Here is a 15,485-nt window from a genome sequence, read left to right as displayed (position 1 = left end):
ACAAAATACCCCAAGTCCAAATAGTAATCAATACATAAGTCCAAATAGTTCTCAAATAATAATCAATACATAAGTTTAAACAATCAAGAAGTCAGGCAGTTGCGCCTGTCGTGACCAGGTTGACGGCATTGTTTACAATGGTGTCGGGCTCGTGGCTGGTTAGCTTCACGGACATCCATCTGATTAGGAATCCTAGTTGTACGGTATCGACAGCGACTTCGAGGCATTAACTGAGTTCGTGAACACTGCAAAGTCCATTCAGGCACGTCCCAATAATCTGGGTGTCTAAGTGGATTGAACACCCCAAAATATTGGTGTACCCAAACACTTGTGGTATACGGGATTAACAAGCGATATCATGTTGACGTTTCTAAACCGCGCAACTGCCGCTGCATGTGAACACGAAAGTCTCCACATCTGCCACTTTTGACATTTGCAGTTCGACTCCAAATACAACACCTTCCACTTGTTACCACCCTTTCCCCCAATTCGACGTCTTGTTCGAACCACATAAATCCCTCGAATTGAGCTTGGTGCTCTCACATTCTGTAACTGACCTTTTACATCATTTTTGCACACCTTTTCATGCGCCCACGGGGTAAGTTGTGTCGCACACTGTCTTGATGCAATTGCCCGCTCATTGAACCATTCTATTGTCCTCCAAAATGTCATATCAATGCAAGCTTTGATTGGGAGTTCTCTTGCGCCTCTCAACACATTGTTGTAAGATTCCACCATATTAGTAGTCACCTCACCCCATCTCTTGTGTTTGTCGTACGCCAAATTCTATTTTTCTTTATCCACGGTATCAAGGTACTGCAAAGCCTCGTTGTTGACGTCTCGAAGTAAATGACGTCTTTTCATAAACTTGCGCTTTTTGGTAGCAATACCCATTTTCCAAACCAATCTTTTAACCATGATACCTTTGTGATTCTGCAGAACATTGTTTCTAACATGTACCAAGCAAAACCTGTGATGACCTTTAGGTTCTTCTTTCCATATTGGAGAATTCATTGTATCTATGATTCCCACATGCCCATCAGATATTACACATATTTCATGCTTTGCTACATGAAGTCTAATGCGTTCCATAAACCAATTCCAAATTTCTTTGGTTTCCTCATCAACAATGGCATATGGAACAGGCAAACATTTCTTATTAGCATCAAATCCAACGACAATAAGAATTTTACCTCGACATCGTCCACGTAGATGAGTTCCATCAACTGTTAAAACTGGTTTGCATAGTTGAAAAGCCTCCACAGCTGGTCCAAAAGCCCAAAATACGTACTTGAATACCTTGTTCATACCGTAGCTTAATCTATCATCATGCAACCATTCGACAATTGTACCAGGATTTTATCTTTGCATTTCATTCAAATAAGACGGTAAAACTTTGAATGACCACTCCCATCCACCATATAGAAGCTCAATAGATGTCCTCCGAGCATACCATGCTTTCTTATAACTAGCTTTCACATGAAATCTATTTTCAATATCCGCCACAATAGCTTTTACCTTGTAGGTAGGATAGTTTTCTATCTAATGTCGAACACTCAATGATATCATGGATGACGAAAGATTAGCGTGCCCATTATAATTACGATCCCCCATACAAGTATGACCAGTGCTAAACACTTTAATTTGCCAGTGTTCATCATGCTTTCTCAATGTTGCTCGACACTCCCACAAACATTTCGGTAATGACTTATCTTTCGGATTTCCTTGTGGCCACTTACAAACTGCATGCCATCTCTTTCCTTTACTTTCAGCAACTGTATATTGTCGGATTTTTTCCAAATGCCAAAAAGTCACAGTTGTCTTCAATTCCAAATTCGTCTAAATTTAGTATGCAAACCGACATTGCTAGAATCTTTTTCACTCCAATAATGCACACTGGGATCAGCAGGCTCAAAGTTCTTTGGATCAAAACTATCATATGTACCTGGTAAGGTGCGAAAATAGTTCATTCCACGCTGTGGGAACTGTGGAACTACTCTTCCTCCAATTGCTCTTCCTCCAACTGTTGTTTCTCCAACCATTATTTCTTCAACTGCTGTTTCTCCAACTAGAATGGATGGTCTTAAATCAACAAATTGTTCATCATCAGACGGATCACCATCTGAGTCTGTACTAACACTACTTACATCTTCAGAATCATAAGGTGATTGTGGATCAAGAAAGTCGGCTTTATCAGGACCTATAATGTCATCAACCACATGACAATTGTCACTGTCCCCTAAACGCACGCCTCCAACATCAAAATCTTGTGTTGCAACGAAACTTGGTTCTTGGGCTCTCGTAGACGTACCAACATCATAACTTATGACATGATGACTTATTTGTTGAGTAATTGCCGAATACTCAACAAATAATTTAATTTGACCTCCTGTAGCCATACTCATTTAATAATAGTGGCATGCAAACTTCTTCTAGTAGAGTACCTATAAACGTGACTCCGGTTCCAACGCATATAGTACGTTTCCATATTATTTGAATTTTATTTTCAAATATGCTTATTTCCATCCTTTCTCAAATTGTTTCCACACAGAGTGCTTAGAGAGGACGAGTGCTTAGAGAGGACATTCTTCAATACAATATATGAAACAATCAACTTGAAAATGATTTTATACTACTTTAAAATGAACCCAATATATTTAAAATAAAATACTCATTGGGAACTACAAACTTCTCATTAAATGGTGCTCCTACAATATAAAATAATCTATAACAAATAGTAAAATCAAAATTACATATTGAGAATACTCTCATTTGTAATTATTTCAAATATTTGGCCAAAGACATCTAATTATTCAACAAAAAGACAATAATCCATAACATTTGATTTCAATATAATAATACTAACAAATTAAACTTGTCAAAACATTATAATAACTAAAATTAACGTAATAAGTATACATACAATAAAAAAAACTATTCTCCATAACAAACAAAAATTAACACATCATAAAAAAATACATAAAGTTATACTGCATTTCTTGCCAAAATTCATCACCAGCATTCTTTAAACCTAAAATAATATAGAACAACAACATTATTAGTGATAAAATTAACAAAAACAAATGATAAACAATAAAAAATATAATTAAATTAAAACTGAGATAACCTGATTAACTTATTCCAATGCACAAACTTTAACACCTACATACCAGCAACACTAAAACTTAGAAAACATCACATTATATAAAATTAAACAAACAATAACCAACTAACAACAAAAAAATAAAAAATTAAATTACCATTAAACACAATACCATCCATAGACACCATTGTCAAATTCAAACCACCATTAAAGAGTTTAAATCTTTTCTTTGGCATTCCCAAACCAATGTCTAAGTCCTGAAACACCATTGAAACCTTACCTGCAAATTATTAAAAATAAACTGCAATATTAACAAACAATATTACATAACAGAATCAATCACGCATGGTACAAAACAGAATAAATTAATACTAATAAAAAATTGAATCAATTAACAAATAAATGAAAAACAAATCATATCAATAAAATGACCCAAAAAAAACATAACAAATCAACTAACAAAAAATATACTATAAAAAATATAAATAAAATACCCCATAAAAAACATAACAAATTAACTAACAAAAAAATATACCTTTATCATCTAATAAAATTTCATCTTTAGAAGTAACCAAAGACAATTCAATATTGTCAAACTTGTTAGACACACAACCACTTCTGTTTCCAGCACAATTTTCATCTACAACATTTTCATTCACTTCAACTAAACCTGAAATCCGACAACCTACAATGAAAACAATAATTATAAAGCAAGTATAAAAATATAAAGCGAGTATTAAATTTATAAACATTAAAAAACAAATACCATTAATGACAACAACGTCCATAGAAGCCATTGTAAAATTCAAATCACCATCAAAAATCTTATAGCATTTTTTATTAGACAATCTTTCAAGGGTATCCAATCCATGAGAACCTATTGAATCTCCACCTGTAAAATTAAAAAAATGTTGATCACCAAATATTAAAACTAATTTCGATATCAATAAATACAACATACAATACATTATACAAATACAACAAATCTATATAATTGTGCATTAAATAATCAAGACCTACACATCAATTAAACTTAAATTGCAATATAGCATGAAGCATCTTGGAATTTCTCAACAATTAGACAACTAACCTAGGAAACATTAGTTAGAAGGAAAAAAATAATATAATATATAAATATATAAATAAAATAAATAAATAATAAAAATAAATATATAATATATTATGAGTAATAAATTTGGATCATGGGCGAGGGAGAATGCCAACGCCACTGTCAACAAATTTTTTTAGATCTTTTTTATTTTCTAGGGATTTCTATTTGTTTGTATATTTACATTTGGGCCGCCTCCCCTATTTTATTAAGAGTGAACTACACAAAATGACCCTAACTTTTCGCGATGTAACGGCAGAGGCCCCTAACTTTTAAAAATCCCACCAGAGGGATCTAACAAAATATGTAATCACAAATCGTGTATTTTCGGACCATAATACCCTCAGGGCTTGGAAGGGTAAAACCGGCCTTTTGTATGGCCGCCACTGCTGCATGGACTGTTGATGGGACCTGCGAAAAGATTTGATGTGACTGCAAAGCATGGTTCTTGTCCCCTATTATTTTCAAACCCTCGGACCTGCATTGTAATTTCCAATTTTGTAGCCATTTCGCCAAAACAATTAGGCGGTAGTTTCTCTTTCATTTTTCCCTCCAATCAACTTTAACTGCATCATTTTCGTCTGCATAACCGTATCTCACCATAATTTTCTACTAATTCTCGGAAAACGCCGCTGTCTTTCACGCCATTTTCATCAATGCCTCCAAAATGGAGATGAAGTTCCGGCCGTAGTTCTTCAAGGGGCAAAAAGAAGCCGCCAACGCCATCTTCTGCGTCACCATCACCTCCGGCATCACCTGGATACGGTAGAAGGGGTCGGCCGGAGATAATCGACGTAGACCTAGAAACGTGGAGCATTCGCGATCCTCGGCTGGATTTCTTTGTTCCGGAAGACGGATATAGTAAGTTCAAATTTAAAATTCCAAGCAAGCGATTTTGACTGTGATTTAGGGCTCCGAAAATTGGTTGTTTTGTGAAATTGTTTTGATGTCGTCGCGTTTGGGAAATTAGGACTTTATATGTGAAATTGTTTGGTTTAAATTTGGAAGTTTTCTAATTCTATACAAACCCCCTAACAGGGGACCATGTCGGGATGTTTTCCGTCGCTTTTCATCACGGAGGGTCAATCTTCGAAATCAATGGACAGAAGAAGTATGTTGGGGGGCAATTGACATTCTTCGACTATTGTTGGATTCGCCAATTCGAGCTCTTAGATCTTTCTGCAATGGTGTTGCGGTTGGGGTACAATAGGAAAACCATCTGTGAGTTATATTACGTTCAACATGCGTGATTTCACATGCTTCTGCAGATTGTGGCAGCTAACCGGAATCTCATGCACGCATGTTATCGCAACAATCAACAAGAATGGCGACGACGTGACGCGATTCGTCTCCCGATATTATTTGAAGTCCACAATGATCATGCTATACGAGAATGTCCTTTACCCCATCAATGGGGTGGACAATTGGCCCAAGTCTACTTGTGCTGGTGCGTTGGAACTAGCGCCCCCGCGGACAAAGCGACAGCGTGGTAGGCCGAAGAAACGGAGACGTGAGGAGCCCCAGATTCGTCTTCATGCGGACGGAGGTGAGTCATTGCGTCGCACCTTCGTGATGAAATGTCGTCGATGCGGTCAAGAAGGTCATAATAGGAGGACATGCAGCAATGATCCTCAGACAGATGCCCGTTCTCAGGTTGGGGAGACTTCGCAGCCCAACGGGTCGCGTGAACGTGGTGAGAGTACTTTGCCAGAATCGTCAAATAATTACCGAGAGGTAATATGCAATAAACATATATTCTCTAATTGTACACAGTGCTTTCTCGTATATACTTACTATGTTGTTAAGTGTTGCAGCCTAATGTTTCGAATCCGGGACCAAGCACTCGGACCAGGACTCAGCCTCAGAGATGCGGCCGCCGCGGTGATCAAGATTGACGGGCTTTACTTAATCTTAAAAATTTGTGTTTGTTTGGGATGGGTGAACAATTTACAGTGGCAATGTTGATATGATGTGTATGGTAACTACGAGTTTGTATATTTTGGTGGCAGTCATGATTTGATATGTATGTTATGTATGTTACAGACTAGTTTGTAACAAATTACTCTAGTATTTTAGTAGAAATGATATCATGACATATTTTGGTGGTATTTGATAAGAGTACTTCGTCGGTTTGTATCCATTTTTTACATAGTATGTGATTGTGATTTCAATCATAGTTGGGTAACTTCATTCGTGATTTCAGGCATAAAGAAAACAATCATCATCAGACATTTGTGATTTCGGTCATATTTTACTAACCTTAGTCGTGATTTCAGTCATAGTTGAGTAAATAAAACAAATTTCAGGCATAGATTAAAACAAAGCTTTGCAAAGCGTAATCAATCCACAGCAGAAGATAACGACAGAGTGAACACGACATAGCTATGTTATAACAGTAGAAAAATTACAATACATAAGAACAAGATAGTGATTTTTAACCGCCGGAGAGTTTTTGCCGTTTTACCAATTGTTAGCGCCAAATCGTCACACTCTTCAGTTTTCATGCCCAGTTGTAACTTCAAGGTTTCAACCTCCTCAGTTTTCATGCACAATTTCTCCTGCAGAACACCTTCAAGTACCGATTTGGCTCGAACTTCATATTCGAATTGGTCTCGCTCAAGTTTCACTCTCTGAAAGTAACTGTCTTGACTTGGGGATAGACTCGCATCAACCCATCGAAAAAACTTGCAATCATCTTCCTGCATAATACTTCCTCATTAATCTTTATGCCAAGAAAATTAATGGAAAAAGGACCAAAATACATGGTTTTAACCTTCCATATTGAGCAGCGATAGTAACGTCTACCCGGGTTAGCAGCCGTCCTAGATGTTACAAGCTCAGCCTCAAGATCGTGATTACATTTCACAATTTCGGGACGAGGCCAATTCCAATTGAAGCTTGAGCCGAAAGATTGAGAAGAAGAAGAAGAAGACATTGCAACACGACCTGAATTCAATTTGACAATATAAAATTCAAATCAGCAATGCAAGAATTCAACACGGCCAGAATTCAATTTCGTCGAAAAGATAGCACATAGCACAAAAACTAAAATTTCCGCCTAACTGTAAACTTCAACCAAGAACAGCAAAATTTTCCACATGCCCCGACTGTAACCCTACAACTATTAAATTCGACCAAGAATTGCAAATTAGTTTTTCAGATGCTAACCCTACAACAAAAAAATCAACCACCAATTGCAAAATAAAATTCCAGCTGAATTCGCTTAAACCCTTGTGGATACCTTAAATTCAGCGAAATCCATATGAAAACACGTAATTTTCAGATGCCGAACAGATGCCGAACCAAATATAATCGCCTATTATGTTAGAGAGGGAAATATGAAAGACGAAAATGAAACGGATAGGGAGGGAAAGGAGAAAGAAAATAGGAGAATGGAATTATGACGACTATACTGTTTGACAAGACAGCCCCTGCACATGCAGACTATGTGCAGGCATAGGGAGCAGGTGTAGTACGTAAAAGGTCTAAACTGCCCTTCAGCCCATTTGGGCATTTTCGTCCGAAAAATGGCAAAATATACACGTTTTGTGATTACATATTTTGTTAGATCCCTCTGGTGGGATTTTTAAAAGTTAAGAGCCTCTGCTGTTACACAGCGAAAAGTTAGGGCCATTTGGTGCAGTTCACTCGTAAAAGAATAGAGTTCTCCTAAAATCTGCAAAATCCACAAGAACAGCAAGAGAGAAACAATAAGTTCCAAAAACTAAACATACAATCAATATACATTCAATATATCACTCTGCAGTTAATTTTTAATAAATTTGTTTTTACAATAAATAGGTACCAAAATTTTTTCTCAATCTGCATATAGCTGAAAATAGCAAAAATTCACAGAATATTAATATACCGACAAAAAAACACAAGAAAAATGAGAGTGGGTATACATGTTCGAAACCAATGGTAATATTTAAAATTAAAATTTGAAATAATAAAACATAAGCACCTGGTAAGATTACAACTTCTTGAGAGCCTTTTCTTCGAAACTTGAGAGACTTTTTAATTGTTTTCATAATTTCCTTATGTTAATAACTGCATATTCATTTTGACGACAGCAATTTAAAGTATCAAAACATTAATAAACCATTTTCTTGAAGTTCACTAACGACAATTAAATGAAACACAGATAATTAAACCTCAAATGCCAATATTATATATTACATCAGGAGAAATTGGTAGGAATACATAGTTGCTCATCTTTCTTGACTCTGAAAGAACCAGATTCAACAACAAAATGAAAATAAAAGATGAGCAATCCTACAACCCAACATACTAATTGAAAGTTTGTTCGGAACCGTGTGTGCTTTTATGCTAGGTCTGGCTTCTCAAGTCCAGAGAATCCACTAGATCACGAGGTCTAGGAACTCAGAGGATCTCAGAAGTCTCAGTCGTTGCACACACAAATTCCTCATTCAAAACCGTCAACCCGCTATACTATGAATTAGTACAGGGAAGTAGGGATCGATCCCACTAAGATGGATGCGTAAGAAAGCATTTAGAAGACTCTGGAAAGGTGAATGGGCTGCTGCCACGCAATTTTGGGTTGAGGTAAACTATTATTAGACTCAGGAAGAAAATATGACACTAGACCTAGGAAACTGAAAACATCATGCATGCATGGAACATATTCGTAACTTCAATCTCTCAAACAAATTTCCTTGACCTAGTAAACAACTACCTAAATTAGCTAGACAGAAAAACGCAAGCAGTGGGGACCATCTCCCTGAAACAGTAAAGTACGGATGAAAAGCTGCAACTAACGAACTATGAATTTAACTAACAACGACATGTTTTTCCTACTGATTCAAACGCGAATATGAAGAAAACAGAGTAGATTTCCAGATTCAAACAGAATGTAAAAGTTCGGACGTCGGAAACTTGCGATTAGCCGGAAGTTAAACAGATCTACATATACTAGACGGAATGAAATAAAAATACGGAAATGAGGCATCAAACTACGACTACTCTCTTTCAGATCCACACATCAGATGTTTAATCCACTCCGGATCCAAGCAATCCGAACCCAACTACCACCAAAATCAACACCATAAACTCCAATTCAACAAATCTGTTCCGATCAACAACAATCATCAACGATTCTACTCCGATTCGACAAGCAAATGCGAAAAGCAGAAATAAACATCATTCATACTCGAAATAAACATCACCATATCAGAAAACAGAAATTGCATAAATCCACGATAATTTTTCAAAAAAACAGAGTCGAGCTTCGAACAGCGAAGCTCGGTGAAATTCACAGCAACGGAATGAAATGAAAGCGGTAAATTGTATCTTCGCCCTACGCAAGGACGGTGTTACCCAACAACAAATAGAAAGTGAAACCCGTAATCCCCTACAACTTCCCGGACATCCCCCCAAGTGTGTAGAAGTAAGTGAGCTAAGAGAGCCAAAATAAAACCTAAGGAGCTGAAAAAAAAACTCTCCCCCTTTTCTGCATGCTCTCTCCCTTATATAGGCGCGGAGGATCTTCTAGAAGCCTTCGCAGAAATCTCAATTCTGCCCTTCAGCTTCGTGGTTTCCTCCGTCTAGTCATTTTTCCCATATTGCTCACTTTTATCGCCAATTCCCTTCGCCATACAATCGTCCTTCTTTCTTCCTGGACCTGGCGAAACTTACTACACACATGGCTTAAAAACATGTGTTAGACCCCGTAAATGCATGAATTCAACCCTTTAATCAATGCATCAAATTAGCCTTATCACTACTAATAATAATAATACTTACATAAACGACAACATAACCGCCCTATTAAGTCCATCACATCATCAAAACAAATCAAACACAGACACTTTCAATCCTTGGGTTCAATCTTAGCAGGAACCAGCTTATGCTTCTTCTTGGAATACTTAACAGAACCATCGAAGTCATCAGCCAACTTCCTCTTGAGACCCGAAGTAATATCACCTTTATTTTTCAAAGCAACACTCATCTTCCTTTACACGGATGGACAAACATCAACAGCAACATCATCGTCAATTACAAAATCTTCCTTTAAGAGCATCCGCAATGGGCGGACAATGGCACCCCCGATGGCGCGCATCGTCCGCGCCATGCATCGTCTGCACCCATTGCGGGTGCGTGTCATAGGGCGCGGACGATAGTCGCGCCCTATACTTCGGTCGCGGAGGATAGCGCGGACGATGGCCATCGTCCGCGCCATCGTCCGCCCCATTGCGGCTGTCGCGGACGATGGTCATCGTCCGCGCCATCGTCCGCCCCATTGTGGAGGTCGCGGACGATCGCGACATAAGTCGTATGTCCGACGCGACCACCCGGAAGCTCACAGACGTCTGGTTGAAGACTATTTTGCCGATCAACCATGATGGGGCCCGACTGTTTTCCGCCGCCGGTTTAGAATGTCGAGGTACCTTTTTCTCAGCATTGTTCGTACATTGTCTTCACGTGATGAATACTTCACGTTTCGGGAGGACGGCATCGGGAAACCCGGCCTTACACCATTGCAAAAGTGCACAACATGATAGTCGAGAGTCATATATGCGTGCATAATCATGCACAACATGATAGTCGAGAGTGAAAGCGGAAGCATCACCGACTGGAATGAAGACGACCGTGCATCTAGCTCTTCCGGCACATCGACCGACACACCCGATAGAGGGTTACCGTTAGGCTTCGAAGAGGTTCTATCTAGACAGGCCTCAATGCGCAACCAACAGGAGCATGCACAGCTCATGAGTGACATGATTTAAGAAGTGTGGGCTCGTAACCGCCATCGCTGAGTTTGCGTTTTTTTTAATTCGCATTGTAATGTATTAATTTTTATTAAATGAAATGAAGTTTATGAAATTCGTATTTTAATGTATTATTTTTTTTAAATTCGTATGGATTTTGTAAATATTAAAAAAATGATGACATGGCGCGTTATAGGGCGCGCCTTAGGGCGCCCCATTGCTAATGCCGTAACAATTCAGGAAGTTTAGGAGAAAACAACTTGTCACCATACACCTAATATGCAAAATTGATTAATAATATAATAATAATCATTAATTACTATAAGGCCATCCACAACGATGTTCCTATACAGTTCCTATACCGTTCCTTAAACCACTATTTGAGGGCCCCACTGTACTTTTTTACTCCATTCCTTAACTAAGGAACGGAACCTGCAACCCTTTGTTCCTTAATCGTTCCTTAACCGTTCCTTAAATTACTATTCATTCAATTTCATTTTTTTTATTTCCAACCCAATTCAATTTAAATAAACACACTTTAATAAAAAACAAACACACTTTATTAAAAAACACACAACATTAAAAAAAAATTCAACTTAAACTTAAAAAAAATAAAAAAAGCACACAATTAAAATCATAAAAACATAAAAAACACAAAATAAAAAACACACAATTAAACGTGGGAAAATAAAAAAACTACTCCGCCGGCGAATCATCATCCGGAGGCGGTCGAGGTTGAGGGGGAGTCGGAAGGCCAAGTTGTGATGCCATATACACAATTCCGTTCCACCAGGCCGTGAATTGGGCGTACGAGAAGCGGGAAGTGTCCGCCATTGTAGCGGTCATGTACGCCACCATAAGTGTGTCCGAGCCTCCCCGCGAGCCCGATCCCGAGGCCGACTGGCTTGATTCGCCTCGGCCCTTCCTCGCTCTAGCCGTCTTCGCCGCCTTCGTCCCTTGCGGCCGACGGCGCCCACGGCTGGATCCCCCGTATTCGTCGGGCATTGGATCCCCCGTACCCCCAAACACCTGCGGTGTACCCTCGCTGGCCTCACCGGTGTCACCAGACGAGTAGCAGCCGCTCGCCGTGTGCTTCGTGCGCTTTGAGGTTGAGCCCGAGCTCGAGCGGACACCGCCGGCCCACCTTTCCTCGTCCTTGACGAGCTGCCAAATATCAACATATTTGAACTGTAGGCCGGTGTCCTGGTAGAAGACGCGCAAAGCCGCCCTCAGAATGTCGGCGCCCGAAGCTCCGCTTTGGTAGTTCGCCGCTTCGGCCGCGTAGATGCCGCAAAATTTTTTGACCTGTGCGTCGACTCGGCCAAAGTGAGCACGGAGCATTGTATATTTGCGCTTCCGGGCCCCTTTCGGCTTAGTATGGTGGTAGACATCACGGACCTTTTCCCAGAAGCACTTGGCGGCTTGTTGGTTCCCGACGATGGGATCGTACGAGACGGTGAGCCAGGCGGTGTACACCGCCTTAGTTTCTTCGTTGTTGTACGGATGCCGGCCCAGATCCTCCAGTTCCTCCTCCTCCTCCATCTCAGGTGCCTCAGACGCAGCCCTAGAGCTTCCACCGCCTCGGCTTCCTCCCTGGGTGGGTTCTACGGGGATATCCTCCCGAATCTGGGAGAGAAAGCCGCGAGCCGGGTGGTCGAGCGTAGGCATCCACATCGAAAGTGGGTGTTTGGTACCCACCCGGCGTCGCCGACCCCTGGGTGCCCGGCGTCGACGACCCGGAACCACCTAGTGTGTTTTACATGGTCTCCCAATCGCCGAACGCGTTGAGATCCCACCCACCGGAGCCGCCACCGCCGTAATTCCCGTCGCCGGACATTTTGTGAAGGAGATTGAAATAGAAAATTGGAGAGGAATTGATGTTGGTTTAGGAAGAGTAGATGTGTAGTTGTGTGTGAAATGTAATAAATTAGGTGTATTTATAGAATATGAAAATAAAAATAAAAATAAAAAAAATTAAAAAAAGTTAAAAAAGCGGTAATATGACCGTTTAAAAAAAAATTTATAAAAATATATTTTTAAAAAAAAAATTTAATTATTGCGTCATCGCTGACGTGTCCCACTCGCTGGCCGGCGAGTGGGAAGCACGCACGAAGCAGGAAGCGCCACGTCGCCCGAGCGCGTGGCGGCACAAGCCGTGCCGCGTTCCGTGCCGTCGGCACGCGGAACGGAATGGGAACGGAATGGGAGCGGAACGGTGCGCCGCAACGCGTTCCGCGGCGAAACCGTTCCTGCGGAACGGCACGCGGAACGCCGGCGGCACGCGTTGCGGGTGCCCTAAAGAATTAAAGAATACTACTAAAAAATACCTGCAGAGAATCGTCATCATTTCCCAAGTTCACTATGGGAGACAGCCTGTCGCACTCTTTTAGGAAGAGATCATCTAATGATTGTTAACAATTGCCTTTGTCCAAATTTGAAAGAATTTGGCAGAATATTTACGAATCACATCATCATCAGAAACAACTTTTTTGACATTATAGGGTTTCAAACTCAAGAAATCATCCTCTTTCCTAACAAATACTCTCTCCGTCCCGGGCTACTCGCCCCTTTCCTTTTCAGCACGGAGATTAAGGAATTAGTGTATAGGAAAGTCAAAAATGACGACTGTAGGTGAAATTTTTTACTAAAAATGGAAAGAGTGCAAGTAACTTGGGACGCCCAAAAAGGAAATAAGTGCGAGTAGTGCAGGACGGAGGGAGTATCTTAAAGAGGAATACTTTCCCAGTGATAAAATTCTCAATCTCCCTCGGCACACAATTCACTGAAACAACATGATATAAATATAAAAAAAACTATCAAATTAATTAAACTAAAACAAAAAAATTCTATACGAAAACAAATAAACTATACTCCGTATTTATTTTTCTTAACATACCTCTTGGGTATTAACTTCAGACACCTTTTTGTTCATTATATTCACACACTCCTTATCCCAGAGCACCAACTATGCAGTACTTGTACCATCGAAGACTTCAAACTTCAACATATACCTATAAAAAAAATTAAACATAAATAATAATTCAATATTATAAATATTAAAAAATACACCAAAGATATCAAAATTAAAACAATATATTAAATTATACCTCATAAACCCAGAGCCATCGAACAATCCACGTCCAGAGTAGAAAAACTGATTACCATCCTTAACAACTTTTTTTCCACATTTCTTGACTACCCTCAGGCGGGTCCTGGGCATGTAAGTTGACTACACTCAGACAGGTCCAGGCCTGCACGCTTGCAAAGTCCCAAGGCAACAAGCCTTGATCCCACAGGGAAATTAATCCCAGGTTGCGCCATCCAGGATTCGAACTCAGGACCTCCAGGATGGCGCCATATCCTTGCCTCCCTTCTCAACCAGTTGAGCTAGGAGGCTTGGATTTCTTCGGCATCTTCTTCCTTCTCCTTGGTTTTAGTTTAGTTTTCCGCCTGTTTCCTGGTTCCAAATTCTTCCCCAGTTCCAAAATAGCCTAGTTAAATAGTAGAAATGGTCAGTTAGAAAGAGAGCGACCGAAGGGAGAGCGACCGAAGGGAGCGCGACAGAGAAATCAATATTTGTTCGGCGCTGTCTCAAGTTTCCGACCGAGGACTTCTCGGCTTATTTCGCTCTCTTACTTTCTTGTTTTCTGAACTTGTTAGCTTAGTTAAATTTCATTTTGTTTCATAGTTAAAGACTCTTGCTTGTATTCCGCACTCTCCAGTTCTATGTTTGAAATCTTTTATAAAATTTGAAGTTATTTTTTTTCCGGCATTTTGTTTACTGTTCCAGGTAGTTTCACTTTGAAATCCCTGATCGAGTGTTTGAATCTTCATTATGTTGAATGACAAAGTGGTTTGTAGTTTCGTAGCATGATTAGGTAGTTAAGTCTTTATTTCAGCCTGCCGTTTACTTGGTCCGTTATTTGTTGTCAGCATGATGAGTCCCTTGATCAAGTAGTTAGTCTATTTTCTGCCAAGCGTAATCCAGTAGTTTAAAACTCCCAATTTAAAGTGTGGCAGCAGTCGAACCCTGTTCACTAAACACACACTCAACGTACCAGCTTCCTTGTGGGATCGACCCCGTACTTGCTGCTTTACTGTTAAAGTAGTGCATGTTTGGGACTTATAAATGTTTTTTTGTGAACAAGAGAGAACGCCTTGATCAAGTGGCAACGATATTTGCTAACTGATCCACCCGGTTGGTTATCTTACATATAACTTGATCCATCTGCGCGTATTCTCTCTTTCCTTCACCAAAATGGCGCCGTTGCCGGGGATGCATGGTGTTATTACATGTATGTGTTTAATGCATAGGTGTAAATAGTTTTATTTCCTTCTTTTCTAATTTATTTTTCTTTCCTTTTATGAAAAGGTACCACCGCAGAGGACACTAGAATCATCATCTCATCTATAGAAACACAAACGCTCAGTGGCGAGTTCAGGAGGTCGGTGTAGTAACCACTCGTTATAGAGCCACGTTGGAAGCAGTCGCATCGTCATCTTCTGCTGAGCAACTGACCAGTGAGGAGGAAGGAGAACAGACCAC

Source organism: Salvia splendens, chromosome 10, assembly GCF_004379255.2.
Source record: "Salvia splendens isolate huo1 chromosome 10, SspV2, whole genome shotgun sequence".
Classification (NCBI taxonomy): domain Eukaryota; kingdom Viridiplantae; phylum Streptophyta; class Magnoliopsida; order Lamiales; family Lamiaceae; genus Salvia; species Salvia splendens.
The sequence above is the reverse complement of the archived record's forward strand: the minus strand, read 5'-3'. Positions refer to the sequence as shown.